Below are 27,283 nucleotides of genomic sequence, written 5' to 3'. Positions count from 1 at the left end.
ACACACACACACACACACACACACACACACACACACACACACACACAGGGTTTTAATCTGTAAACAAGGCAAGCCTGATCCCTTTATGAGGCCAGAACACCCTTCTGATTATGTCAATAAGGGGACCACTCAACAGACACAAAAACAAAATTAGCCTCTGAGGGCTTTAAATAGCTAAGCCCTGGGGGCGGCCAGGTAGCACAGCTGAGTAAGAGCACCGGCTCCACTGTCGGGATGACTTGGATCAAATCTGGTCTCACATACTCAGCACCAAACCCAGAAATAACTGGCCATGTAACCTTGAGCAAGAGCACCGGCTCCACTGTCGGGATGACTTGGATCAAATCTGGTCTCACATACTCAGCACCAAACCCAGAAATAACTGGCCATGTAACCTTGAGCAAGTTACTTAACCCCGATTGCTATTAAAATAAAATTAAATTTAAAAAAAAAAAAAAGCTAAGCCCTAAGGAACCAAGGTATTCGAGGCACTGGGAGCTGCCAAGGAAGAGGGAAGTTCTTTTCTCCTACTTCTACTCCCCTCCCCCAAAGGGTAAGAGAGCTTTGAAGAGAGATGCTGTAGGAGGCAGCTAGGTGGTTCTGTGGATAGAATGCTGGATCTAGAGTCAGGAAGATCTGAATTCAAATCCAGCCTCAAAACCCCTATTAGATGTGTGACCCTGGGCCAGTAAATCACTTGACCTCTGCTTTGCCTTACCACTCTAGTATCTTTGCCAAGAAAACCCCATGGACAGTATGGGCCATGTGGTCCTAAAGAGCACGACACAATGAAACAACAACACTTGTAGATGAGGTGGTTCACACTGAATCAAACAGAGAGCAGACACACCCCCCCGGCTGTCTTTAAGGGCATCTTCAACAAGAGGGAGCTGTGGCAATTGAGAGTCTGAGAAGAGATGCCAAGGGTATGCTCAAACTAAGCAGACTGTAAAATTTTCAGAGTGTACATTTATACTGATTGTCTACATTTAAGAAAGTAACTGAGAAAATACAGGTTAAACTTGAAAGTGAGTTGTGCTTACAATAAATGTACGCACAACCTGCATGTAAATAATGCAGATTAAACTTAAAAGAGTACTGTGCCTACAGTATTTTTTCCAGAGAGGCGGTTGTTAAACATTTACTAGAACACACCTACTGGGAGTCTGCCAGGAAGAAAGATTGCACCCAAGGAGTGCTGCATGAGGACTCTCTGAAGAGAGAAAGGTCATCTGGGCCCTGCAGTGAGTTACCACTCATGTATCCTACATATGTGCCTCATTCCCATTAGACTCAAAGTTTGAACTCACTTTTCCTGGAGAATCTTGTGCATTTGTGTAAGAATATGCCCTGGATTTTATTGAGGGAATGTTTTGGTCACTATTTTTTTTTTGGAGGGCAACTGGGGTTAAACAACTTGCCCAAGGTCACACACGGTTAGTTTTGTGTTAAGTGTCTGAGGTCAGATTTGAACTCAGGTCCTCCTGACTCCAGGGCTGGTGCTCTATTCACTGCACCACCTATCTGCCTTTGTTTTGGTCACTATTGCTTTTACTGCACCATCTTGCTAACTGCCAAAGAGATGATTACATCTACTAAATTGTTCACAGGAAGCATGGGGTGGGCACACTTGGGCTAGCAGCATGGATCCACAAAGGCAGTCCCTAGAACTTCAGTTAGCAGCTGCCCTCTGGGGACCCAACCTATAAGTTCAGGGACCAAGTTAGAAAATTAGCTCTGAGGCATAGTTATATGTGGCATCTGCCTTGCCTCTACACCCTGCAGTCCCTTAGCACTGCCCTGTTCACTTCTTATGGCACCTAAGGACCTCTGGGCCTTGCAGTGAATTTTATAGGCCTTTCCATCTGCCCTGAAGTTGAATTTGCTTTAATGTGTCTCTCCCATTAGTCAGGCAGTTAGGTGGCACAGTGGATAGAGTGCTGGGCCTGGAGTCAAGAGGACTCATCTTCCTGAGGTCAAATCTGGCTTCAGACACTTACTAGCTATGTGACCCTAGGCAAGTCACTTTACGCTTGCTTACCTTGAGAAGGAATGGCAAACTACTCCAGCATCTTTGCCAAGACATCTCCAAATGGTGTCACAAAGCATTGGAAACAGCTGCACAACAGCAACAACTCCCCTATTAGAGTGTGAAGATCATTGAGCAGAGCGGTCTCATTTTTTCTGTCTGTATCCTTAGCACATGGCATAGCAAAGGGTCAGGGAACCTGAGGCCTCAAGGCCATACAATGGCCCTCTAGGTCCTCAAGTGTACATTGCTCTGTAAAGTTTGGATTCAGTCAAAGGGCTGCTTCAGACTTAGAGGGCCATATGTGGCCTCAAGGCCACAGGTTCTCCACCCCTGGCATAGTGCTCAGCACATAATAGGTACCAAAAGAGTGAATCTTTTCCCCTTTTTCTTCACTTTTCCCTTCCTATTCAATATCTCCCATTTTGAAGTTCTGTTTCAGGCCTGCCTGTGGCATTTACAAACACTGCTCTGCTCTGTCCAGGGGTGTCCTAGGGCCAATATGGTCTGGCTAAGGAGAGTCAATCATGAAAATTTCAGTGTGAGCATTTGACAACAACAGCTAGCATTTATACAGCACCAACTATATAACAGGCATTAAGCTACACACTTTACAAACATCTCATTTCATTCTCATGATCGCCCTGGCAGATAGGTGCTGTTATTATCCCCTTTTTACAACTGAGGAAACTGAGGCAAACAGAGTTTGCTTTAAGTGACTTCCCAAGCTGACACATAGTGTCTGAGGCTGGATTTGAACTCAAGCCTTTCTAACTCCAGGGCCAGCTGACACTGTGCCACTCTAGTAATCATTTACACCTTTGAAATCAGCAAACTACAAATCAGGACTTGATTTATTGTTTTGTTGATTGTTCAGACTTAGAAAGTGAGAAGAAAATAGGAACAGTGCAACTTAAACTTAAAAGTGTGCTGTGCCTACAGGAGAGCCAGTTGTGACATATTCACCAGTGCAACTTAAACTTAAAAGTGTGCTGTGCCTACAGGAGAGCCAGTTGTGACATATTCACCAGCACCTTCTCCAACTCTTTGCCCCAGGGACAAACCCATCTCCACCCATCACCAGCACTTTACAGCTTTTAGCTGATGGGATCTTCCTGAATGGAGCAGTCAATCAATGAACAAGTACCAACTATGTACTATGTATTAAGCTCTGAGGCAACAAAGACAAATATGAAACAATCCCTGTGTCCTTGAGGAGTTTACATACTCTCGAGGAACTCATGTGAAGCATGTATAACATAATACAAAATAAATATTATTTAAGTAAAGATACAAAATAAGTTGAGGTACAACTACCAGATGGTTAGGGAGGGGGGTGGAATCGGGGAAGATTTCCTGTAGCAGGCAAAACTTGAGCTAGGTCAACAAGACCACCTACAGGGTGGAAGAGAAAAGAGAGGAAAGTAGGGAGTTTGGGGGTCACAAGCACGATGGGGCATAAATATCAGAACAACCATTTATTTTCACTGGGGCAAGGAGTCCCCTTCCCCCAACTCGCCCACCTCTGCCATCAGGTTTGAAAGTTGGCATCTAGCTGGTAGATAAGATCCCAAGTGTCCTTCCTGGGTTTACTGCCACTCCCTCCTTGGCAAACATAAGCCTATTGCTTCTGTCTCCAAAGTCAGGGCCCTGTGACCTGCTGGGACATGCTTTATTTACTAATAGTCCCTCTGTAAGCAAAGGTGTTTACAGAGAAGCCCTGGAAAGTTAGGCCTCCTAGGGTGGGTACAGGTATTAAACTCCCCTGATCCCCAATCTTCTTTACCAAGCCAGACTCAAAGAGTAAAAAACAAAACAAAACAAAACAAACAAAAAAAAAACAAGCTGAAGTCACTAACAGTCTCCTGACTTCCCATGTGGACAAATGGTGCCAGAGAGGAAGACTGCAAAGGAAGGGCCTCTTATGTAACCAAAGGGAGAGCAGTTTTGCAAAGAGCAGTCTATTTTTATAGGAATAATCAAGTAAATCATGAAACAGAGAAGCCGGAGCACACACAATCCCAGAACTGAGTAACAGAGGTGTGTATGCTTAAGTCACCCAAGCCCGACCGTGGACAGAGAGCTGTTTCCAATCCTTGACAAAGGAGGGAGAGAGAAGCTAGAAGCAGACAGGGAGCTCCAAGAGACCTTAGAGGTAATATAATTCAACCCTTTCCTTTTAAAGATGGAGAAACTTGAGGCCCAGAGAGGCTGCCATTCAATGTTCACAGTCTCCCAGGTATGAAGGAGCAAAGGCAGAATTTGAACCCCAGATGCCCTGATTCCAAAGTCATTGCTCTTTCCATGGCAACACATCATCTCCTTGGTATCAGAAAATAGACGGCTCTTTGCTGGCCTGCTCTCCTGTCAGTTACCAGAAAGGGACTTAACAAGGCCCCTAGCAGGCACTTAATGTTTGTCAAACCGAATTGATGCAAAGGAACTGAAGTTGGATTTTAAAGAATAGGCAGAAATCCAACAAGCAAAGAGTAAGCCTAAGGAAATTCAGAATAAAAAGGGGAGCTTCAAGGTCCAAGGATAGAGGACAGTACATGCAAAGGCAGGGGACAAGAAGGGAGTGTTGGGAAAGGAGGCAAAGGTAGCCCAGTTTGGCTGGAGAGAGGGCATGGAGAAGACTAATATAAGAGGAAGGTGGAAAGGTAGGGTAGCACAGGACTTTGAATGTCAACCATTGGACCAGCCATAGGGAGCCACTGTGGATTTTTGAGCACAGGAGTAATATAACTAGATCTGTGCATGAGAAAAAGTATCCTGGTAAGGTATGAAAGGGTAGAAATGATCAGTGAAGACGGGAAGACCTGTTAGGAGGTTATTTCTGTTGGGGTGGATAGTAAGGAAGACCTTTGCTAGAATCTGGTGGTGGGAAGAGAGATGCAGTGAAGGTAGAAGGAGTCAGTTATGAGATTTGACAGGTGAAAGAGAGAACAGACAAAGATAAGCTTAAGGTTTTGTCATCAGTGAATGGTGGTGCCACATACGTATGAAATAACGAAGTCAGAAAGAGGAGCACATTTAAAGAAGTTTAATTTTGGACACGTTAACTCTGAGGTGCCAGTGGGTCATCCAGGCAGAATATCCTTTCATGTTAAGCCATGTCAAGCTAGAATATCTTCCTAAGCTTGTAGACCTATAACTTACCTAACTGAACTCTGCTGTTGCTCCCAAATTCCTCACATTTTATCAAAATAGATTTTGTACTCTAAATTACTGAGCACATGACGTATTGTTAGTGACTCACTTCAGAGGGTGCAAGATACAGCAGTGTGATAGCAGGCATTATTCTTAAAGACAGCTTCTAAAGAGGAAACCCTCCCTGGCCCTACTAGAAATTCTCCTGTATGTCAGCACCCAAAGTGACCAAATGAGAAAGCAGGGAACCAATCTCCTGTCTGAGGGTGTCCCGGGCAGTTTTGTCACAGCAGCAGTCCACATACATAAAGCTAAAGTCTACAAAATAATCTGAAAAGACAGACCCTTCTCCAGACCAGCAGTTCCTTAGAAAAGAATGGCCTTCCCTCTTCCTTGTGCTCCTCCCTCTCCCCAAATCACATTCAACAACAAGGATTTCCATGTTAAAATTTACACATCTTTGCTGGCTAAGGGTCCGTTTGCCTACAGATATTCAGTACTAACATGAAGGTGGAAGGTTTTCTTTTTCCCCCGTTGCTACGGGTTGTGTATTTAACCCACTTAATTACAGAACAGAAGTGGCCCCTGGTCACTCAAAGTCTGAAGCTAATGGTGGAGAAGTAAATGTATGGGCAAATATTCCAATCAACCCAATTATATGGAAACCATTTTGATACTTTAATTCAGAGCAGCTCTTCACTCACTAAAGTCAGTTTCCCAAGCACCTCCAACAAGCCCGATTGTTCTGTCTCTTTCAGGCCTGTCCAGCCTCTGATCAAACACCCCAGCTGTGTGTAAGAAACATAGCCCTGTATTCCTGAAATGGGAACACCCAGACAGAAAGAGGCATACAAAGGGGCCTGAGCAGAGGCACTTACGAGTAACAAAGGAGGAGTAGGGGAAGGAATGAAGGGATGAGCCCATGTCTGGCTCTGATTCTAAGATTCTGGATACCTGAAGACAGGACAAGTCCATAGTCTGCTGGTGGGTCTGCCTGCCACTAGTCTCCTTTTCCTCCAGTCCATTCTCCTCAGCTGGCAAACTGAGCTTTCTAAAGCACAGATCTGACCATGTCACCCATGTCACTCATGTCACATTCAATAATGTCTTCCACGTCTTCAATTACCTCCAGGATACAATATAAGATCCTCTGTTTGTCTTTCAAAGCTCTTTGAAACCTGGTTCCCTCCTCCCCACACACCTTTCCAATTTTCTTAAACTTTACTCCTCCCCACATACTCCACAACCCGACACAGGCTTTGAACAAAACATTCCATTTCCTGAACCATGCATTTTCACTAGCTGCTTCCCATACCTGGAATTCTCCCCCTCTGTCTCTGCCCTCCAAGCTCCCTTCAAGTCTCAACCAAAATCATACCTTCAGCAAGAAGTCTTTCCTGGTCACCCTGAATGCTCTTGCCTTCCCTCTGCGATTATCTCCAGTTTATCGCGCACATATATCTTGTGTTGTGGTAGTTGTTGGCATGTTGTCTCTCTGATTAGATTGTGACCTCGAGGACAGGGTCTGTTTTTGCCTTTCTTTGGACCCCTAGCATAGTGGCCAGCACACAGTACGCTTATGGAAAATAAGTGCTTGTGGATTTGTTGGTGGCTTTAAAAATCCATCTATTAATTTGTTTTTAGGTGCCAATGCAGCTGAAGTTATTAAACAAGGGTCAAAGCACTTAGATAGAGGGGAAAGGAATGCTGTTTAAATTCTTCAGACTCCAGGGAGGTAAGCTTTCCAGAGAAAATCAAGGGCACAGACCTGGATAAATTCAAGAAGAGACAGGTAAAGCCTTGCCTACTGTCCCAGACAAAATGGCACAAAAAGAGGGCAAGTAACCTATTTGGATACTGGAAGTGCAAGACAGTCTGCCTAAACTCAGGGTCTGAACCTTCCTCAGCAGTACATACATTGGGGAGTAATGCCAAAGATATCTCCTTAAGTATCATCTAGTTCGACCCTCCAATTTTATTCCTTTTTACTCTAAACATTTATTTATATCTTTAGGTTTTTACATCACCTTAATTTCCAAATATAGCTCTCCCCTTCCCCTATTAGGTGAGCACACCCCCAAAAAAAGAATAAAAAAAAACTTAATGGGGCAGCTATGTGGTGCAGTGAATAGTAGAGAACTGGTCCTAGAATCAGGAGGACCTGAGTTCAAATTGGACCTCAGACATTTAACACAAAAACTAGCCGTGTGACCTTGGGCAAATCACTTAACCCCAATTGCCCTACCTTCCTCCCTCCAAAAAGGAAAAAAAAAACCTTAAGAATAATCAACCAGGGTGGCTAGGTGATGCAGTAAGAGTGCTAGCCCCAGAGTTGGGAGGACCCGGAATTGGTTCTGGCCTCAGATACTTAACATCCACATAAAATAACTGGCCATGTAACCTTGGGCAAGTGACTTAACCCCAATTGCTTTTAAAAAAAAAAGAATAATCAACCAACACACTAACCAATCTTGCTAGTATATGCAATGTTCCTAACCCAAAGTCCCCTCATTTTACAGATGAAGAAACTGAAACCAGGAAAGTGGGTCCAAGAACTCACTTTCTAGTCACAGAGTTGGTATATAAACTGTGGTCCTTTTGATGGGGTGCTTGGGTACCTGCTCTTGGACCCCAATTCTAAGATCACATTTCTCCCTAGACTCAAAACACTATCCCTGGCAGTTTCTCCCCAGCCCAAGGACACTATGCCTAGCAATTACGCATGAGTCGGCCCCAGCAAAACACTTAGCTCTCTCCTTGGTATAGTAACTAACTGCACTTGTAGGAATTATTAGTCTGAATTGGCTTTGTACTAGCTCATAAAGATATTCAATACCCACTGGAATATCTATACCAACTCCATACCTCATTATATGCATCCTGGACTCCTCAATATGTGTATCCTAGACTTTAGACATATGTATACTCCCTACATCTCTCTTGTCAAACAAGACATTGATGAGTAGCAAACTGGACAATCGTCAGTCAACCCTGACCACTAGTTGACTTAGTGATGCTGCAGGCCTAAAAAGCACACCTCCCTGTGGCCCCATCTTGGGCTTTTCCTGGTGAACTTTGGATAAAATGTCTGCACAACAGATACTAAAAGTGCATGTTCCTTTAATAACTGACCACTGATTAACCATTCCCTAATCCTGCCCTGAATCACCTAATTAGCATACCTGGTACATGTTTTACTATAGTTTTTGCTATATAAACTTTAACTGTACCTTTCTAAGGTTGCAGGCTCCTTAAGAATTCTTGCCTGCTGAGTAGCATGAAAATAAACCTTTGCCAATTTGACTTAAAGATTGCTTGAGTTCATGAATTCTGTCCAGATAACCCTGTCCTGCACCCCGGTCCTTGAGGTGTTCGGTGTGAACTCAAAACCACATCACTATTGACTCCAAATCTAGCCCTCCTTCCACATCATCCCAATTTCATTCTTGACCTTTTTCATCATTTCAGGCTGTAATTAACATGAATTTTACCTTTCTTCTGCACCTAGGTGATGAAAGTTCTGTGGAATGAGGAGGTGATAGGAGCCTCAATCCTTTTCACGTTGTAGGTTTAAAAGACAAAACCATCTGACTTAATAAAGAAATCTTATCATAGAGCATTTCATATTTATCCTATTATATTGGTATCTTTTGAGCTTTGTGGAAAAACACTCAGAAATCTAAAGCAGGGAAAGCAGCTTTGGGAACTTGTTCACTTTCCAGTAACACTACTGTGGATAAGGAAAGAGTTCTTGACCAAATAGTGGATAGAAAAGATCACAGAAGATAAAACAGATCATTCTGATGACAAAACTGAAAAAATTCTGCATGAATAAATTTAATGAAGTTAAAATTAAAAGAGGAACAAATGGAACAAATAATTGCAGCAAGTTTCTCTGATGAAAGTCTGATATCCTAAATATATGAGGGGCTGATCAATAAATGCATACTGAACATATAATTCTCAAGGGAAAAAAATTCAAGCCATTGAGAACCAGAAGAAAAAATTCTCAGAATCACTAATGGTTAAGAGAAATGAAAATTAAAACATCTCTGAGGTTCCACCTGATAAGAAAGAAGAATGACAATTGTTAAAAAGGCACAGTGGGAGAACAGGTATATTAATATACTAAAGTGGAGCTGGGATTGGTCCAACAACTCTGGAAAGCAACTTAGAATGATACCCAAAGAGTCGCTAAATTATGCCATAATAAATTATAGCCATAATAAAAAAAGTCATACCCTCTGGCCCAGAGATACCACTACTAGGAAAATATCACAAAAAGATCAAAGAAAGAAGGAAAAACCTCTTATGTGCAAAAATAATCACAGCAGCAGCAATTTTTTTATTACAGCAAGGAACTAGAAACCAAGTGGGTGCCCATCAGCTGGGAAATGGTTGAAAAAATAAAGTATACAAATGCAATGAAATATTATTGAGACTTAAAAAAGGAAAAGATTAAAAGAAATCTGGCAAGACTTGTATGAACTAATGCAAAGGGAAATGAGCAAAACCAAGAGATGAAAGAGGGAAGGTTTGAGGTGTGGGGGTGTAATGGGAATGTAAATTTAAAGATCTTCCCTGCCCCTAGCTAAAGTGCACCTGGAGCCTGGGGTGGGAGGCTTGTTTTTCAGTAGATACTTCTTGATTGGCCAGTGGGTCAATAAAGTTGTTACATTCTCTGAGCCAGGAGAAGGCTATATAAGCCCTGATGTGTAGCTTTGTTTTAGGGCTCACTTTGAGAAGTGTTCTGTGATTTGACCTGGATTCTGGGAAGCCTTGTCCAGAGCCCTCCGGCTTTAAAACCCAGATGTTGATTTGGTATGGATGTAATGGTTGGGCAGTTTGAAATCTGTCTACTTGATCTGTTTCTGTCTTGATAATTCTGTCTGTATACTTTGAAGTTCGGGGTGCTGACCTTTTTCCCCTAAAGGAGGTAAACGATATATGTTTGACTGATTAAAGTAAGCTTGTTAACCCATTTTGAGTTGCTTTCCTGTATTAAAGCAGATCCAAGAACCTGTGTTGGGCTTGGGGTGCTTGCTGCTACAGGGGGGGGAGAAGTGAGAGCAATAAGGATGCCAAAATAAAGAAGAGAAGAAAAAAGAAAAGAGGGTCATTCGAGCATTTTTAAATGCAAAAAAGAAAATAGAAGGTTCTGAGGGAGACACAGACAAGCAGAACAGTTTTGAAACTAACATTAAATTTATTATATATACGTATTATGTATATTGATATAAACTATACGTAAGAGAGATTCACAATGTCATATACAGAGTGTGTTTTAGTGCAGTTTTAAGTGAGCTATTATAAGTGAACTAAGACTTTTGGGACATCCTGTATAATTGCCTTCTTCTGTTCTTTGTATAAGGAAATATTCATGCTTGTTGATGTTGGTGAAATTCAGAATAACACAGGCCTATGTCTTAAAAATATTAATTTGACAATTAATTTGATTTGGGAAGGGGAGAAATTGTTAACAGACCAATTTGGAGGCTACTCCAAGGGATTGAAGTAGGGATGGGATCATTTGAATGCAGAAAAGGAGAGATAGGGGCAGCTAGGTGGTGCAGTGAATAGAGCACCAGCCCTGGAGTCAGGCGGACCTGAGTTCAAATTCAGCCTCAGACACTTAATACTTACTAACCGTGTGACCTTGGGCAAGTCACTTAACCCTAACTGCCCTGCCTTCCCCCCTCCAAAAAGCAAAAAAGGAAGGAAGGAAGGAGAAAAAAAGGTGCTTGCTTCGGCAGCACATATACTAAAATTGGAAAGGTACAGAAAAGATTAGCATGGCCCCTGCACAAAGATGACACACAAATTCGTGAAGTGTTCCATATTTTTTTGCAGATCCTATATTTTGCAGATCCTATTGATTGTATGCCGCCATGGGGAGGAGGGGAAGAGGGAGAGAAAAATCTGAAACTCAAGGAATTATGGAACTGAATTTTGTAAACTTAAAGTAAACAAATTAATAAAGACCAAAAAAAAAGGAAAAACAGTCCCTACCCTCAAAGGAGTTTACATTCTAGTGGAGGAGGGAGGACAGTGCATATAAATAATATATAATGTATTATAAAATATAATAATATCAATTAATATTAATAAAGTTATCCCTTCCACATCACAATTTTCCCTTTCACAGGTTTTGATATATAATGGTCAGTACAAGAAATTAAGTGGGAAACTTGGTAGTTTTGCAGAAGCTGCAGATGACACACAAAGGCCAGTAGACAACACAGAAAAAGTTTAGAACTCAGAAATGCATAAAATGTAAGTATAGTACTGTATAATATCAACCCAAATTTTACAATAAAATACTGTAAAGATCTCATAAAAGAAAAAAGAAAAAAAAATCAGACTTCTCTGGTACAAATGGAGGGTCAAAAACTTTTCCACAGATTTTCCAGAGAGCAGAGTACCACACCCCTAACTCCTCCCCTCCCACCCCCAACGTGGAAGGGATAACTGTATCCAAAACAGAACATATAATAGAAATACAAAGTAGAGAAAGTTAACATTATAAGGAATGGCATTAACAGCAGGGGGGAACAGGAAAGGTCTCCAAGAGAGGGTAGCAGTTGAGCTGAGCCTTTTAAGGAAACTGGGACCCCTAAGAGTTAGAGGTGATAGGAGAATTCTAGGCATGGATCACAGGCAATTGAAGGCATGGAAATGGGAGAGGGAGAGGTTCTATTTGAAGAACAGCAAGTGGACCAGGACATAGCTAGATTGTGAAATAAATGAAGGGAGTTCGAGCAGAGAGGCGGCGTGATCAGACCTATGCTTTAGGAGAAAAAAATCATTTTACCAGTCAAGTGGAGAATATATTAGAGTGAGTGGAGACTTAAGGCAGGCAGATCAGTAAGAAGGCTACCACAGTGGTATAAGAGGTGCCCAGGCTTTGAATTAGGTTGATGGCCATGAGAGTGGTGAGAAGGGGACTTATGAGAGACAGTATTACAACAACAAATTATAAGATTTGGCAACAGATTGGATATGTGAGGTGAGTGAGAGAAAGGAGTCAAGAATGTCTCTAACGTTTCAAATTTAGTAACTGGAAGGAATGGTCATGCCCTCAACAGGAAGAGGGAAGTTGAGAAGAAAGGGTTCAGAGGGGGAAGATAATGAGTTCCATTTTGTATATGCTGAGTTTGAAATGCCTATAGGCCATCCAATTTGAAATGTCTAACAAGCAGCTGGTGATGTGGGACTGGTGCTCAGGAGAGAGAGATTAGAGCTAGATAAATAGATCTGGGAATCATCTACATAGAGGTGATAATTGGACCCATGGGAGCTGATGAGATCACCAGGTGAGATAGTATAATGGAAAAGAGAAGAGAGGCCAGCACAGAGACATAGAGACATAGACAGTTAGCAGGCATGACACTGATGAAGATCGAGCAGAAGAGGGTGAGAAAAGGTCAGATAAGCAGGAAGAGGATAAAGAGAAAGGAAACTTTCCAGTTCATCAAGGAGAGTACTCAAGAGGAAAAGGTGGTAAAGTGTCAAATGCTCCAGAGAGGTCAAGAAGATGAGAATTTAAAAAGGCAGTTAGATGTGGGACTTAAGAAAGGACTGGTAACTTTGGAGAGAACAGTTTCAGTTGAATGAGGTCAGAACACAGATTGCAGGGGATTTAAGAAAAGACTGAGAGCACAGGGTAGAGGCATCAATTATAGATGGCTTTTTAAGGAAGCTTAGCTGAGGAAGAGGCAATAGATGATAGCTGCTCGACACGGTAAGTTCTAATGAAGCTTTTTAAGGATGGAAGAAACTTAGATGTGTTTATAGGCAACAGGAAAGGATCCTGTAGATAAGAGATTGAAGATTAAGGAGAGGATGAGGAGGATGGCAGGTCAATCTTCTAGATAGAGTAGGAGAATATGATATAGAGGTGTGTGTGTGTGTGTGTGTGTGTGTTGGTCTAGGCAAGAAGAAGGGCCACCTTGTCATCAGAGGCTGGAGTATAAGAGGAGATAGTAAGGAATGATGCTAGAAGGCTGTAATAAGGAGGAAGGAAGAAGAGAAATTGCTTAATAGTAATAGTAATAATAATATCCAGCACTTACATAGCATTTTAAGGTTTGCAAAGTGCTTTACAAATATTACTTCATTTGATGCTCATAACAATCCTGGGAGATGGTTATTAATATTATCCCAGATGAGGAAACTCAGGCAGGTAAAGGTGAAATTATCTGCCCAGGGTAACAGTGCTAGTAAATATCTGGGGCTAAATTTGAACTCAGGTCTTCCTGACTCCAGATCCAGTACTCTATAAACTGTGCTGCCTAAATGGTCTCAGTTTTGTTTTGTTTTGGTGAAGTATGAGATGTAGTCCTCAGAAGAAAGGGTGGGGAAAAGGAGTGTCACTGGAGGCTTGAGGGGAGATGAAAAGGTTTGGAATGGCTACTGTGCTTAGGGAGAAGGGGAATCAGTTATGAACAAGTAGTAGCATTGCCTTGCTACTGAGGGCTCTTCTGATATTAGCCAGCATAAATTTAAAGTGAACCCAGTCAGCATGATTTCATGTTCCATTTCCAGCTCCATTCAGCAGCAACATATGAGTAGGACCAAAGGAACTGAATTCTGGGAGTAATCCAGGGCTGGAGCTTGGCAAGGCATGATCAGTTATAGGACAAGAGAGGAAAGGATTCAAGTGTAGAAAAACAGTGTCGTTTTGAATTGGTTTACCAAGAGGTCAAGATTGAGAAGGGAGGGAGGAGGGTGTGGCCAAAGCAGGAGAGCCTAGGATAGTACAGAGGGACAAAGGAATGGGAGGGCATAGTAAGAATGAAGAATGTAATTAGGAGAAGTGAAGTATAGGGAGGGGTGAGAAGAAAAGATTATGATTATGTTAAGGAAATTCAAAGTTCTTGAACATGGAAGTAGAATATTTAATGGTGATGGCGAGATCAAGGGTGTGGCCATCCCTGTGAGTAGCTTAGGTAGAATAGAGAAGTAGGTCATATGAGTTCAGGAGATCAGAGACTTCCTAGGAAGTCTGGGTATTTGATGCTCCTTCAACATGTATGTTAGAGTCCTCTAGAATGAGGGAAGGAGATGAGAGAGAGAGGAAGCCTCGTGAACCAATTCATTAAAATAGGAGAATGACCTGGGGATTGGTATTTAATAGCTACTAGAATCTGGATTGAGTGATAAATTGGATTAAATAAATATCAAAGGAAAAGAGGTTGCTGAGGAATAGTGGTAATGAGAGAGTCTGAAAGTACCACTATGGAACAAGGAATATTCTATCCAATTCCTCTATCATGACCATGACTCAGGAATATGAATGAAAGTGCAGCCAGCACTGGAAAAGATAGCAAGGTGTCATTAGGAGGTAACCAGATCTTATTTACTGACAAAAAATAGAAAGAACAAGAAAGGAGAAAGTTTAAGATGAAAATAAGTTTGTTCATTATGAAACCAGCATTCCAGAGGTCACAATGGAAGGATCAGGTAAGATCTAGAGTAGAATACAAGTGCTTTCAGATTCGCAGAACCTGGATAAACTGTGCCCTGAGCTGATCAAGGCCTATGACAAAGCAGGAAGTGGTTTATGCCAGACCAGAAGCTTCCCTAACACATCCTGACCAGAAAGACAGTGCCTCCAACAGAAAGAGGGAATCCTCAGACATACTGTTAATCACCTTGTTCTCCTACCAGTCTGATCCCTCCTACTCAGTTTCCTTTTGTGGGATCTTCATAAATTTCCTACCCTGTGGGTATTCCCCAACATTCTGTCTTGGGACCTCATTTTTTTCTCTCTCTATATGCTTTTATTTGGTGACCTCGCCAGCTCTCATGGGTTTAATTATCACCTCTATGCAAATAACATAAATGTATATGTAAACATATATATGTATACATAGGTGTAGGTATAGGGGTACATGTATATGTGGGACAGTTAGGTGGCACAATGGATAGAGTGCTGGGTCTGGAGTTGGGAAGACAAATCTTTTTTTGAGGGGGCTTTTTTTAGGAGGGCAATTGGGGGTTAAGTGACTTGCCCAAGGTCACTCGGCTAGTTAAGTGTTAAGTGACTGAGGCCAAACTTGAACTCAGGTCCTCCTGACTCCAGAGCCGGTGCTCTATCACTGTGCCGCCTAGCAGCCCGGAAGACAAATCTTACTGAGTTCAAATCTGGCCTCAGACACTTACTATCAACAAATATTTATTAGGTATCTATTACACACCAAGTATGGGGTGGGAGGGAGAGGGGTGTAGAGATACAAATTAGTCCCTGAACTTGAATTTACATTCTACTGAAGGACACACACACACACATACACACAGAGGTAAGTTAGAGGAGAGGGTACCAGCAGACAAGAAAATCGAGAAAGGCTTCGAATAATAGTTAGCACTTGAATTGAGCTATAAGGGAACACTAGGGATTGATTCTAAGAAGCAGGGGTGAGACAGGAATCCATTCCAGACATGGAAAAACAACCTGTACACAGAAACAGGCACAAGAGTTGGGATACTATGTGTGAGAAACAGAAAGATAACCAGTTAGAGTTTGTGATGGGAAATAAAATCTAAGAAAGGACTTTAAAACACCAAAGAGAAGAGTTCCTATCTGATCACAGAGGTAACTAAAAGCCACTTAAGCACACTGAAAAGGGGAGTGATATAGCCAGACCTGTGCTTTAAGAAAAATCACCCAAAGGATTCTCTGTTTATAAATTCTCACTTACTTTTCTCCTATAATCACAGACCACCTATATTCCACTCTTCTGACTGCTTTCTTCACTTTGAATTGTTGCATAAAGGTCTCTCCATATCTCTTTGTATTCTTTGTGCTTGCCCATCTTAGTTACTTTTGATTAATTACTTTAATTCCATTAAATTAATTTAACACATTTTATTTAACTGTTCCTCTGCAGTTGAACATACAAGGTTTGAAGGCTGCTTTCATTTTTTTACGACTGCATCATGATGCCATGAAAAATTCTAAGCAGTCAGCTCTCTGTTTTGTTCCTAATACAGGGTACATGCCTAACAAATTAATTATTGGAGAGTAAGTATATTAACTTTGTGTCCTTGACAGAGTTCTGGCAGATTACCCTCCAGAAAGCCTCTACAAGTCTGCAATTCCACCAGTAATGAATGAGCATACCTATTTCAACATAAACCTGCCAGTTTCATTTGTTTACTTATTTTTGCCAATTTAATGGATAGAACCATTGAGGTTTGGTAGAACCTCAAAGTTAATTTAATTTTGCATTTTAGTAATGTTTTTTCATTAGTAATGCTGAGCATTTTTGTTTTGCTTTTTATTAGTAATGTTGTTTTTGCATTAGTAATGCAAATTACTTTTGCATTAGTAATGTTGAGCATTTTTTTCAAGTGGCTATTACTAATAATTTGCTTCCTCCTTTCAAATAGTCTACTTATGATTTTTTTTTATCTCTGAGTTTTTTATTGTTACAAGGGACAGCTCACTGGGAATAAGTGAAAATAGGATATATTTGGAAAATAAGAAGATATAAAAACAAAGGATAACAATTTTTTTTAAAAAAATTATTCATTCTTTTTGACAATTTATCTGTTGTAGAATGTAAGTTATCATTGCAACTTTAAAAAATTCATTATCAGGGGCGGCCAGGTGGCTCAGCGGGTGAGAGCACTGGCTCCAGTGTCGGGATGACCTGGATCAAATCTGGGCTCAGATACTCAGCACCACACCCAGAAATAACTGGCCGTATAACCTTGAGCAAGTTACTTAACCCTGATTGCTTTTAAAATTAAAAAAAAATTCATTATACATTTTAGATCTCAAGATTTTTCATTCACATTTGCCATATTTTCCCAATATATTTTTCTTTTTTTAGTTTTATAGAAGTATATTTTAATTAAAATGCAATAGATGCATACTACATGTCTATACTATCTTGTCCCCTGTTAATTCCTTCTTTGTTCAACAGAAAGAAAGTAATCTCCCTCTACCACGAGACAAATATGTCATTACATTTCCTTCCTTCTTTTCTAGATTTCCTTCTTTACCACATTTGTTCTTAACCTTTACTGTTTGGAACTATTCTCTTTGATGCCAGGAAGCAAAACAGTAACAGTTCTTCTTACTGTCATCTGTTAACATAAAATGGAACCACCCCAAATACTTGGCTATGTTGCCCTGTTCTCCTTGCTGGGGGCACATTTTTAAGTCTTTTCTAATTGTCCTGAGCATTTTCAGAAATCTCCTCTCACTTCAGGCTTGTCTCTTCCTGACATAACTCTTAAAAGGACCACAACATTCATTTCACACTGACACAGAGACTACCATGCACCTAAAAGTCTTCCCACTCCTCCATATTTCTCACCACTTAAGTCAGGCAACTATCACCTTACTGATCAGCATCAATGCCAACCACAACTACTGGAATGCATTTAAGCTAGGAGACCATCGGAAGGATTTCACAAATAGACTACCAGGTGTGTACGGGACATTTTAGTTAAGGGAGAAGAAGATAAGAGTAGGATGGGCCAGACAGCCCGTCTCCAGACAAGGCAAAAGGAAGCATTAGCTAAGCCCATCCTCCTAAGCTTCCACCTTCACTACACCTTCTTCACCCCCAATCAACCATTCATATTTACTCAAAGACATTTAGTAAATACCTACTAAGCATGGGGGAAGGGAAGCCAGTTTCATGGTAGAGGTAGTCTACCTCCACTTCTCAGGTATTGGATTCAAACAGTAGGTAGCTTGAAAAAAGTAGCTCCTCTGATGATGTTGACAATTTTGAATCAAAATGAAACCTTTAGGAAGTTTTAAAGAACAGAGACTATCTTACTTTCCTATTTATATATCCAGTGCTTTTGCACACAGCAAGCACTTAATAATCTATTCATCCATTCATTCTTAGGAACTTTGTAAAGTTAGAATGACTAAATCTAGCATGAAGACCAAACTATGCCTAGTTATTTCTGAGGTGATAGGAATGAATTCCTCACACTTCAATCCATCTTTAACTCTTTCTTACTCCACCTACATTACTAATAATCCCTCTTCCTCATATTCAGTATTTAGTCTTCATTGTCTGTTACCTCCATGCCTAGCACTCTCCCCAATCTGTGCTCTGTTTTCTGTACTTAGAATAGCCTTTCTCTTCATCTGAGCTATCCAATTCCTACCTACAAAATACATAAAATATTTGGGAATAAATCTACCAAAACACACTCAATACTCATACACATTCAATTACAAAGTGGCTGTTAAAGAAACGAAAAATACCTTAAATAGCTGAAGGAATATATTCAGTGTTCATGACTGGGCTGTGACAATACAATAAAAATAATATTACTAAAGTTAGTTTATATTTTTAATGCTATATCAATCAGACTATCAAAAGGATACTTCATAGAACTCAATAAAATAATAACAAAGTCCATGTGGACAAATAAAAGCTCTAGAAAATCATGGGCAACTCAAAGGCTGACTCTCAGAACCTCAGAATTGGAAGGGTCCTCAGACACCATCAAATCTAACCCATACCTGGGGGGGGGGGAATGGGAAATATTACATCTACAGCATACACAAAAAGTACTCATTCAAGTCTTCCCCTGAAGACCTTCAATGGGGGAGAAATTTCTACCTTTTGAGGTTACCCATTCCAACTGTTACATAGTTTTTGCCTTTTATCAAGTCTAAGTTTGCCTCTGAAATTGTCTCTGGTTGCTCTAGATCTTCCCTATGGAGCCAAACAAAGCAAGTCTAATCCCTCTTCCATGTCAAGGTCTTTCAAATACTTAGAACAGTTCAGGTCTCACAAAATTCTCTCCACATTAAACATCCCCTGATCTTCCACACAGTGTTCAAAAGACATGAGCTGGAGGCCCTTCACAAATCTGGTGTGCCCTTCATCTGTAAATCCTCCACGTGATCACTGAAGAATAAAAAAAGAGATAAGAGCAAAGAAACAAATGCACCATGCGTTGGTGTAGCATCTGTCTAAAGAACGAGAGCTAGCATTATCTATAATGGAAAAAGCGGCCTTTCTAGTAAGACTGGAGCAAAGCAAGGATATTCATGGCTACCACTGTGATTTGATTAATGCTCACTTTAGCAACAAGATGAGAGAAATCAATTGAGAAAATAAGCCTAAGAGGAAACAAAATACCACTGCATCACTAACTTAGAGGACCTTAGAGAATCAACAAAAATTTAACTCCACGTAATTACAAACTTCGGTAAACAGGTATAAAACAAATCCACAACAATCATAAGTCATTCTGCAAATTACCTACAAAGCACAGAAGGAGGAGGTAGCAGGAAGCCCATTACAAGGCCTGGACCAAGGAGATTCTGTGGCAATAGAAACCTGAAATAGCTAATACAGCATTCCAGGAATAGAAAGATACATTCCATCCAAAATTGCTACAAAATATAAAAAAATGTAGCATACCTAAGACACACAGGAATTAAATGAGTATACCTTAAGATATTTTTATGGATATAAAAATAGAACTAAGTGACTGGAAAGATATCAATTGCTTATTTTTGGCCCTGTTAATATTAGATAATATTTTACTGAAATAATTTACTTTATTGAATACCATCCAATCAAACAAATAAAGGGTTACTTTATAGAATTAAACAGGAACAAGCTTCATTTGGAGGAGGAAATCAAGAATCTCAAGTAAAATAATGAAAAAAAAAAGCATGAAGAAAATCATAGTAGTAGCAGATACCAAACTTTACTACAAAGCAGTACTCGTCAAACCTATTTAGTACTGGTTAAAAAAATAAAACAGGGGGGGCTCACTTTGAGAAGTGTTCTGTGATTTGATCAGATGAGACTCTGGGAAGCCATTGTTGAGAGCCCCCCAGCTTTGAAAAACCCAGATGTTGATTTGGTATGGATGTAATGGTCGGACAGTTTGGAAACCTGTCTACTTGATCTGTTTCTCTGTCTTGATAATTCTGTCTGTATACTCTGAAGTTCGGGGTGCTGACCTTTTTCCCCTGAACTAGGTAAACGATTTGACTGATTAAAGTAAGCTTGTTAACCCCCAAAAAAATAAAAATAAAAAAATAAAACAGTGGGACAGTGAGACAGATTAGGTACAAAATATTTAGAATCAAACATAGTGTCATAGTATTTGATAAACCTGAACAACATAACTTGATAAGGACTTATTATTCCACAAAAACTAATGAGAAAATTGGGAAGAGCCTGGCAGAAATTGTGTTTAGACCAATATCCGATACAATATACTACAATAAGCTCCAAATGGATTCATAACCTACATATACAAGGTCATAGTCTCAAATTGGAGAAACAAAAAAGGAAATAACTTATGTAGCTATGGAGAGGGGAAGAATTCTTAACCAAATAAGGGATAGAGAAGATCTTAGGACGTAAAAAGGACAATTTTGATTACATAAAATTGGAAAGCTCTGCACATAGTAAAAAATAGTAGCCACAAAACATTCTCCCATAAATCTGGGGCACATTCTCCCACTAATTCATACTGCATATGTGAGAAGAGTGGTCACAGAGTACAATGGTCATGAAGTATGCATGTAGGAAATACATGTAGCCAAAGCAACAAAAATCTACAATAATGCAGGGCTCCAATGAACCTTCTTTCTTTGTAGAATCCTCACAAAGTTCCCCACTGGATGTAGAGTCCCTATTGGGCTGATGGCTCAGCTGAGCTCCCAGGGTTTGTTCTTTCTTGCTTGCCTCTCAATTTCCAGAGCTAGCTCTGCCTTAAGCCTATAACCAGTTCTTTTTTCTGCAGCTAGCGGCCATGCTCCTCAGAGTCGCTTCAGCCTAATAATTGCTTTCTCTATCCAGGTCTGTCTGGGGTGTGTGTCTCTGCTTTTATTGGTTCCTCCAAAGGAGGAGTGGAAAGAAAAATTCCTTCCTTCCCCTCTAAAGCAATTCCGTCTCATAGTCTAGATTTTCCTTTAACTAATAGTTTGAACCAAAGAATTGGTTGCAGAGCTTGCAACATAGCCTTTTAAAGGCCCTCGGGGCTAATTTTTAGCCCACCCAATTTGAAGCTACTCCTCTAATTTCAATCAAGACAGGCTGATATCAGTCAACAGACATTTATTAAGGACTTACTATGCACCCAGCAGTATGCTAAGGGATGGAATATAAAGATGTTCATATTTTATAAAGGGATCACATTAGCACCTCATTGTAAACATAGTGCCTTGTTAAGTGCAACATATGGCAAACTAATAAATGCTTGTTGATTGCTTGATTGCATTTCTTAATAAGAAATAAGAAAATTTTATTATAAAAAAATAAATTTTTAAAAAGCACACATTACCTTTTGTGATTGCCAATTAACACTATTGATACTGGATTCATAATCCATTAAAATTCCCAGATTTTTTCCAAATAAACTGCTATCTAGCCATATCTCATGTACCTTATATCTGTGAAACTGACTCTTTTAAACCCAAAGATAAGCTCTCCATGCAGCCTTCAAGTATTTTCCTATTTGATTGTGATCTCCCCCTCTGATCTCATAGAGAATCCTGTTTTTCCCTCTGTCATTTTTCCTTTTTTCCAGGTCTATTATTTCATTAAGAGAGAGAGCTCCCAGGAAGAAACTTCCTCTATCATATCTTCCCTCCACCTTATGGTCTTACTGAATTTCTTGGACAATTTGGGGTTAAGCGTAGGGTCACACTGCTAGTATGTGTCAGAGGTGAGATCTGAACCCAGATCCATCTCTCAAGTTGACTCCCTAGCCATTACACCTGTGGTTCCTATTTTGTGGCTTGAGAAATCCTTGGTGATGTTGTTCTGGTCCAAGGGGTTCTTTAATGGTGGCTTAAGAAGTAAATAATTGCAGAATATTATAATTCATACATTAAATTGCCCTGAGAGTTCACAAAAAAATTTTGTTATTGTTTTCTAAAGGGATTCAGGGAACAAAACACTTTGGAAACCATTGCACTATAATATCCTTCTCTCTCTAATACTCTTACTAAATATGGCTTATTTTAGTTATCTCTATTGGTATCTTATCCTCCTATCAGGCAATAAACACTAAAAAGGCAGGGACCATGTCTTCACTCAACTTTGTACCTACTGCAGTGCTCTGCATATATCTGGTGCTTCATGTATGCTTAAAGAACTAATGCTCTGGGCAGGAGGCATACTAAATGCTCTCCACTGAACAGTGCCATATTTAGCAAAGTGCCTCACACATACTTCTTGACTTGACTTGCTGATTTGAACATATACAAATAAATTTTAAGTCTCTAGCTCTGTGGTTTACCACCCTTCCCCATTCTTGCTTGGCTTATGTAAGGCCAGACATACTGGTCACTCTCTAAGATTGTCTGTTGACCATCCAAGGCAGAGGAAGCTAAAACTAATATACTAGGACAGTGGTACCCTTGAAAAGGATCCCTCCCCCACTCCCACCCACAGCTACACATAACTATTCCCCTGGTTTGCACAGCCTTTTCTCAATTCCAGGAACCTCTACTGTTTGGAAATAGTCAGCTGGCCCTGAAGAAGCAAGGACTTGCAAACACCAAAAACACCCCTGCCAATATCACTACTAACATTGGGCTTTTATTCTTATCAAACAAATACATTAGAGTAACAATAATTATAACCATTTTGTACATATATACACAGTATATAAAACCTCCCCCAATCCTTCTTCCCTTCTATCCACCACATTCAGAGGAACTCTCAGAATTTTTTCCCCTCCGTTATTTATTGACAAAAGTGAAGGTACTTCTCTTGCACAAAAGAAGGTCCATCAAGGCACAGATAGCTTCATTTCACACTCAATATTGGTGCCCACAAAACAAAGGCACAATAATACATAGCAGAAAGAGTGCTATAGTCAGGAGACACGGGTTCAAATCTTGACTCTGCTACTTAATTAATGCTTGTGTGACCTTGGACTGTTCAGTGTGATACAGTGGAGAGAATATTGGCTTTAGGGTCAGAGTCCTGAATTTGAGTTCCACTTGGCTCACTATTTCTGTGACCTGGGTCAAGTCATTTAACCTCTCTAGGACCGAAGTTTACTCATCTAGAAAACAAGGTGATCTCTAAGATTGCTTCCTGCTCTAAATCTATGCATGTCCCTAAAATTCCCTCCCTGAGCCTGTTTTTCCATCTGTAAAATCAAAAGGTTTTTCAGGTTCCTTCTAGCTCTAAACCAAATAAGGTGCATGGGGTAAAGAAAAGCATGACCTACAGTCAGAAAGACCTGGGTTTGAATCCTGTCTTTAATACTCACTTTGCTGTGTGACCTTGGGCAAGTCTCATAACCTCTCTATGCCTCAGCTTCCAATCTTGAAAGGGAAGGCAAAGAAACTTACAATACCAATCTTACAAATGTGTTGTGAGGTATGAATAAGACAATGCATATAAAGAAAAATCTTGCAAGCCCCACAGTGCAATATTAGTATCAGCTATTAGGATCCCATGATACTAACAGATACAAGAAATGAAATTCAAGGGGGGGTGGGGGAGGAGGAATCACCTCCCCTCCCCCACCCAGGTCTTTTGCACATTTAACAGAACCTGAGACCTTTTTTAAAAAATTATTCACAAAACCTTTACTTTTACTTGGTTTGTGGCCAGATATTCTGGATGCACTCTAAGCATGCCTCTGTTGACCATCCAGGGTAGAAGAAGTTAGTATCAGATACACTAAGACAGTAATACCCTAGAAAAGGTTCTTGGCTTTTGGAGCAAAATCCCTTCAAACCCAACTATTTTAAGTAGACAAACTACTAAATGAGAAGTATCAGTCATCTATCTGCTTTGCACTCTAATTATAAAGCCAACAGAAACATGTTCACAGTGACATCAGCAAACTAGGAGATGAAGGAGAAGCAGCCCCAGAGGTCAGTAGAGGCAGCCTGGCTCTCAGGTTCCTTCTCCTCAACTTCCCTCAGACCTCAGTGTTCTAAAGAAACAAACAAATAAAAACCAGCAGCCTCTATTCAGGTAAGCAATGTACTTTGGAGAGGAGAGGGAGACAGGGAAAGAGATGACCAGGGATCAGAACCAGAGGAGGAACTTCTCTCTGCTCAGTCACTCTCACGCACACAACCGCCAAACCCAGTGTGATGCAAACAGGATTTCGACTCAGGAAGGAACTCATGCAACTCAGGCCAGTGTTTTTGCTGAGTTAGAGCATGGCCAGTACAAACAGAATTAAAAACAATGACACTTTATTTCCAGATATGATCATTCCATTCTGGGACTTTAGAGAATGAGAGAATCTCAGAGTTAGAATCAACCTTAAGGTCACCTAGTCTAACTCCCCATACCCCATGCAGGAAATCCCTAGTAATAAATGATGATGATGATGATGACAATAATGATGATGATGATAGCTAGCATGTATGTAGCACCGACTGAGAGCCAGGCACTGTGCTAAACAGGTTAAAAATATTATCTTATATAATCCTCCCAACAACCCTGGGAGATTAGGGGCTATTATTAGTTCCATTCTACATTTGAGGAAACTGAGGCATACGGAGGTTAAGTGATTTGCCCAGGGTCACACAGCTAGAAAGTGTCTAGGGTCACATTTGAACTCAGGTCTTCCTGACTCCAGGTCCAGTGTTCTACCCTTTACACCACCCAATTGCCTGTAGTACAACATCCCTAACACATCACACACTTCCAGTGAAGAGAAGCTCACTACCTCAAGAATATACAATTCTGCTGTTGGACAAATATGAGCATTAGAAATCTTTTTTTATTTTCAGATCTCTTTTTGCTGGAGAGCTGGGTGGCACCATGGATAGATCACGGGACTTGAAATCAGAAAGATGACCAGAGCTAGAATCCTGCCTCAGATACTCATTAGCTATGTGACCCTGGGCAAGTCACTTAACTTCTCTGTATTTCAGTTTCCTTACCCTTAAAATGAGAATAAGGGGTAGCTAGTTAATAGAACACCGGCTCTGGAGGCAGGAGGACCTGAGTTCAAATCTGGCCTCAACACTTAACACTTACTAGCTGTGTGACCCTGGAAAGTCACTTAACGCCAATTGTCCTGCCTTCCCCCCTCCAAAAAAGCAAAAAAAATAAAATAAAATGAGAATAATAATACAGCCTTCCTCACAAGGTTGTCATGAGGATTAAATGGGATAATATATAGAAAGTCCTACATAAATGCTGTCATCATCATTATTATACTGAGGCAAAATCTGCCTTCATGCCCCTATTTTAGGTCTGTCCCTGGGGACCACACAGAATACAAGAACAATTCACATTTACATAGCACTTTAAGGATCACAAAGCATTTTACATACACTATCTCATTTGATCTTCTCAAAATCCCTATGAATACATACTTGTATTTTCCCCATTTCACAAGGAGGAAAATGAGGCTCATGGTAGTTAAGTGACCTGCCCAGAATCACCCATCTAGTCAGTGGCAGACCAAAATTTGAACCCAGATTTTCCTGACTCCAAGTCCCAGGTTCTACCCACTCTACCACTCTGCCACTTGATACACTGAAATCCTTCTTCCATAAGAGGGCCCTTCAAAAATCTGAAGACAAGCATTCACATCCCTACTAAGTCTTCTCTTCTTCTGAGTAAATGTCTCTCAGTTCCCTCAACTGGCTCTTCACATTATCTAGATCTCCAGTCCATTCTCCAGTTTGTCAACATCCCTCTAAAAATGTGGTACCCACTGCATCCCAGGCCATCACCAGTCATCCTGATTTTTGTCTTGCCACTGGCCTTTGATGATACTAGAAGAGAGAATAAGGCTGATGGCTTTATATAACTCTGCTCACTTAAATCCAATATAATGAGCAAGTCAAGACATCACCCTATGCCACTGGTCCTCTCCAAAACTGAAGGACAAGCAGCAACAACACCTAGAACCGATGCAACATTCCAGATGCTATCTCACTAAGGCACAGCACAGTGAGACCATTACGCCTCCTTTGCCCTGGATAGAATGCTTCCAGTTAACACATACTATGTTTGCAGTAGTCTTTTTTGCAAGTTCATGGTATTATTAAGCTGCAGACCGTTAAAACACCCAGATCTTTTTTCTCATGAACCTCATCTACAGGAAGCAGAAAGTCATTCCCTCCTACTACATAGATAGCCTAGTGAGGATGTAAGAAATAAGAAAAATAACAAAATCAAGGAAGGAAATCCTAGGCTCTGAGTTTCTAGATTGGGAAGCTTCTTGTGGCTTAGTTATAATAGAGAAATCCGTTGGTGCAGCAGTTTCGAGTGTATGGTACAGGGTAGCTTTTCCTCTACACCTTGATGAAGCAGGAGAATATTCTGGGGAATAGAGGATTGAAGGGGGTGGGGTGTCTCTTCAAAATTCTGTTTGGGAACCCAGAATTCAAATAGATTTCTCTAATAACCTCAGTCATTCAGACTGGCACCAGAAGAGTCTTTAGCTACCCTAAACATCTATGTGGCCAAGGACCTGTCCCATAATACTTCCTACTCTCCTAGTCAAGGGCGGGGGGAGTGGAGTCTAATTAATTGCAGACATAACTATCAATCAAAACCCAAGAATTAAAGCTACACATTAAAAAATATCAGTAATACATTGGTACATTTGGTACAGCATTGGCATGTGATAGATGCCAGTTTGGTGAGGTGTGCAATTATGCCACCCTAGAGAGTTAAATTATGAGAAATTAGCACATGAAGTTTGAACCAGTTGGGAAGCATTCTGGCAGAGGGACCAGGAGACAGCAGTCTAAAATAAAAGAACATTTTTCCTCTCAACCCAGCCCCTGTAACCATCAGTCAAGGGAGCAACCTCAAGGTGGAGATAGCCCACCATCCTCCACCATCCCCTAAACATCAGCAGACCAACTGCCACCAATGGGGTAGTTAAGCCCAAAAGTCATCATCTCCCATCCCAACCTGACCCTAGCCACAGAACTCTTCTTCTAGCATGCCCCTCCAGAAACCATGGAGGGAGCAGTTCAGTGGTGCAACCCCTGCTAGAGACTCAACCTGATTAACTGCCTTGGCAAATGCTGCATGCCTAGCCTCCTCAGCAGTCACAACTGTGGAAGACCTAGGAAAGAAAGTTCACACACACCACGACCACGACCACCACCACCACCACCACCACCACCACCACCACCACCACCACCAC

The 27,283-nt window shown here is 40.8% G+C and overlaps 1 protein-coding gene and 1 non-coding gene across 3 annotated transcripts in view; one reads left to right on the top strand and one right to left on the bottom strand.

Annotated features, from left to right (window-relative positions):
* AATK (apoptosis associated tyrosine kinase) overlaps nucleotides 1-27,283 on the bottom strand; it is a 224,685-nt gene that overhangs the window by 134,769 nt on the left and 62,633 nt on the right. The gene's annotated exons all lie outside the window — the stretch shown is intronic.
* On the top strand, nucleotides 10,917-11,023 carry LOC138142984 (U6 spliceosomal RNA). Its single transcript, XR_011163574.1, has one exon. It is a non-coding gene; the product is annotated as a U6 spliceosomal RNA (small nuclear RNA).

This window comes from Petaurus breviceps, unplaced genomic scaffold (assembly GCF_028583685.1).
Source record: "Petaurus breviceps papuanus isolate PSGF00001 unplaced genomic scaffold, PetGlider_PUasm1.0 90617, whole genome shotgun sequence".
Lineage (NCBI taxonomy): Eukaryota > Metazoa > Chordata > Mammalia > Diprotodontia > Petauridae > Petaurus > Petaurus breviceps.
Note: the sequence above shows the minus strand (reverse complement) of the source record. Positions and strands in the feature narration are given on the sequence as shown.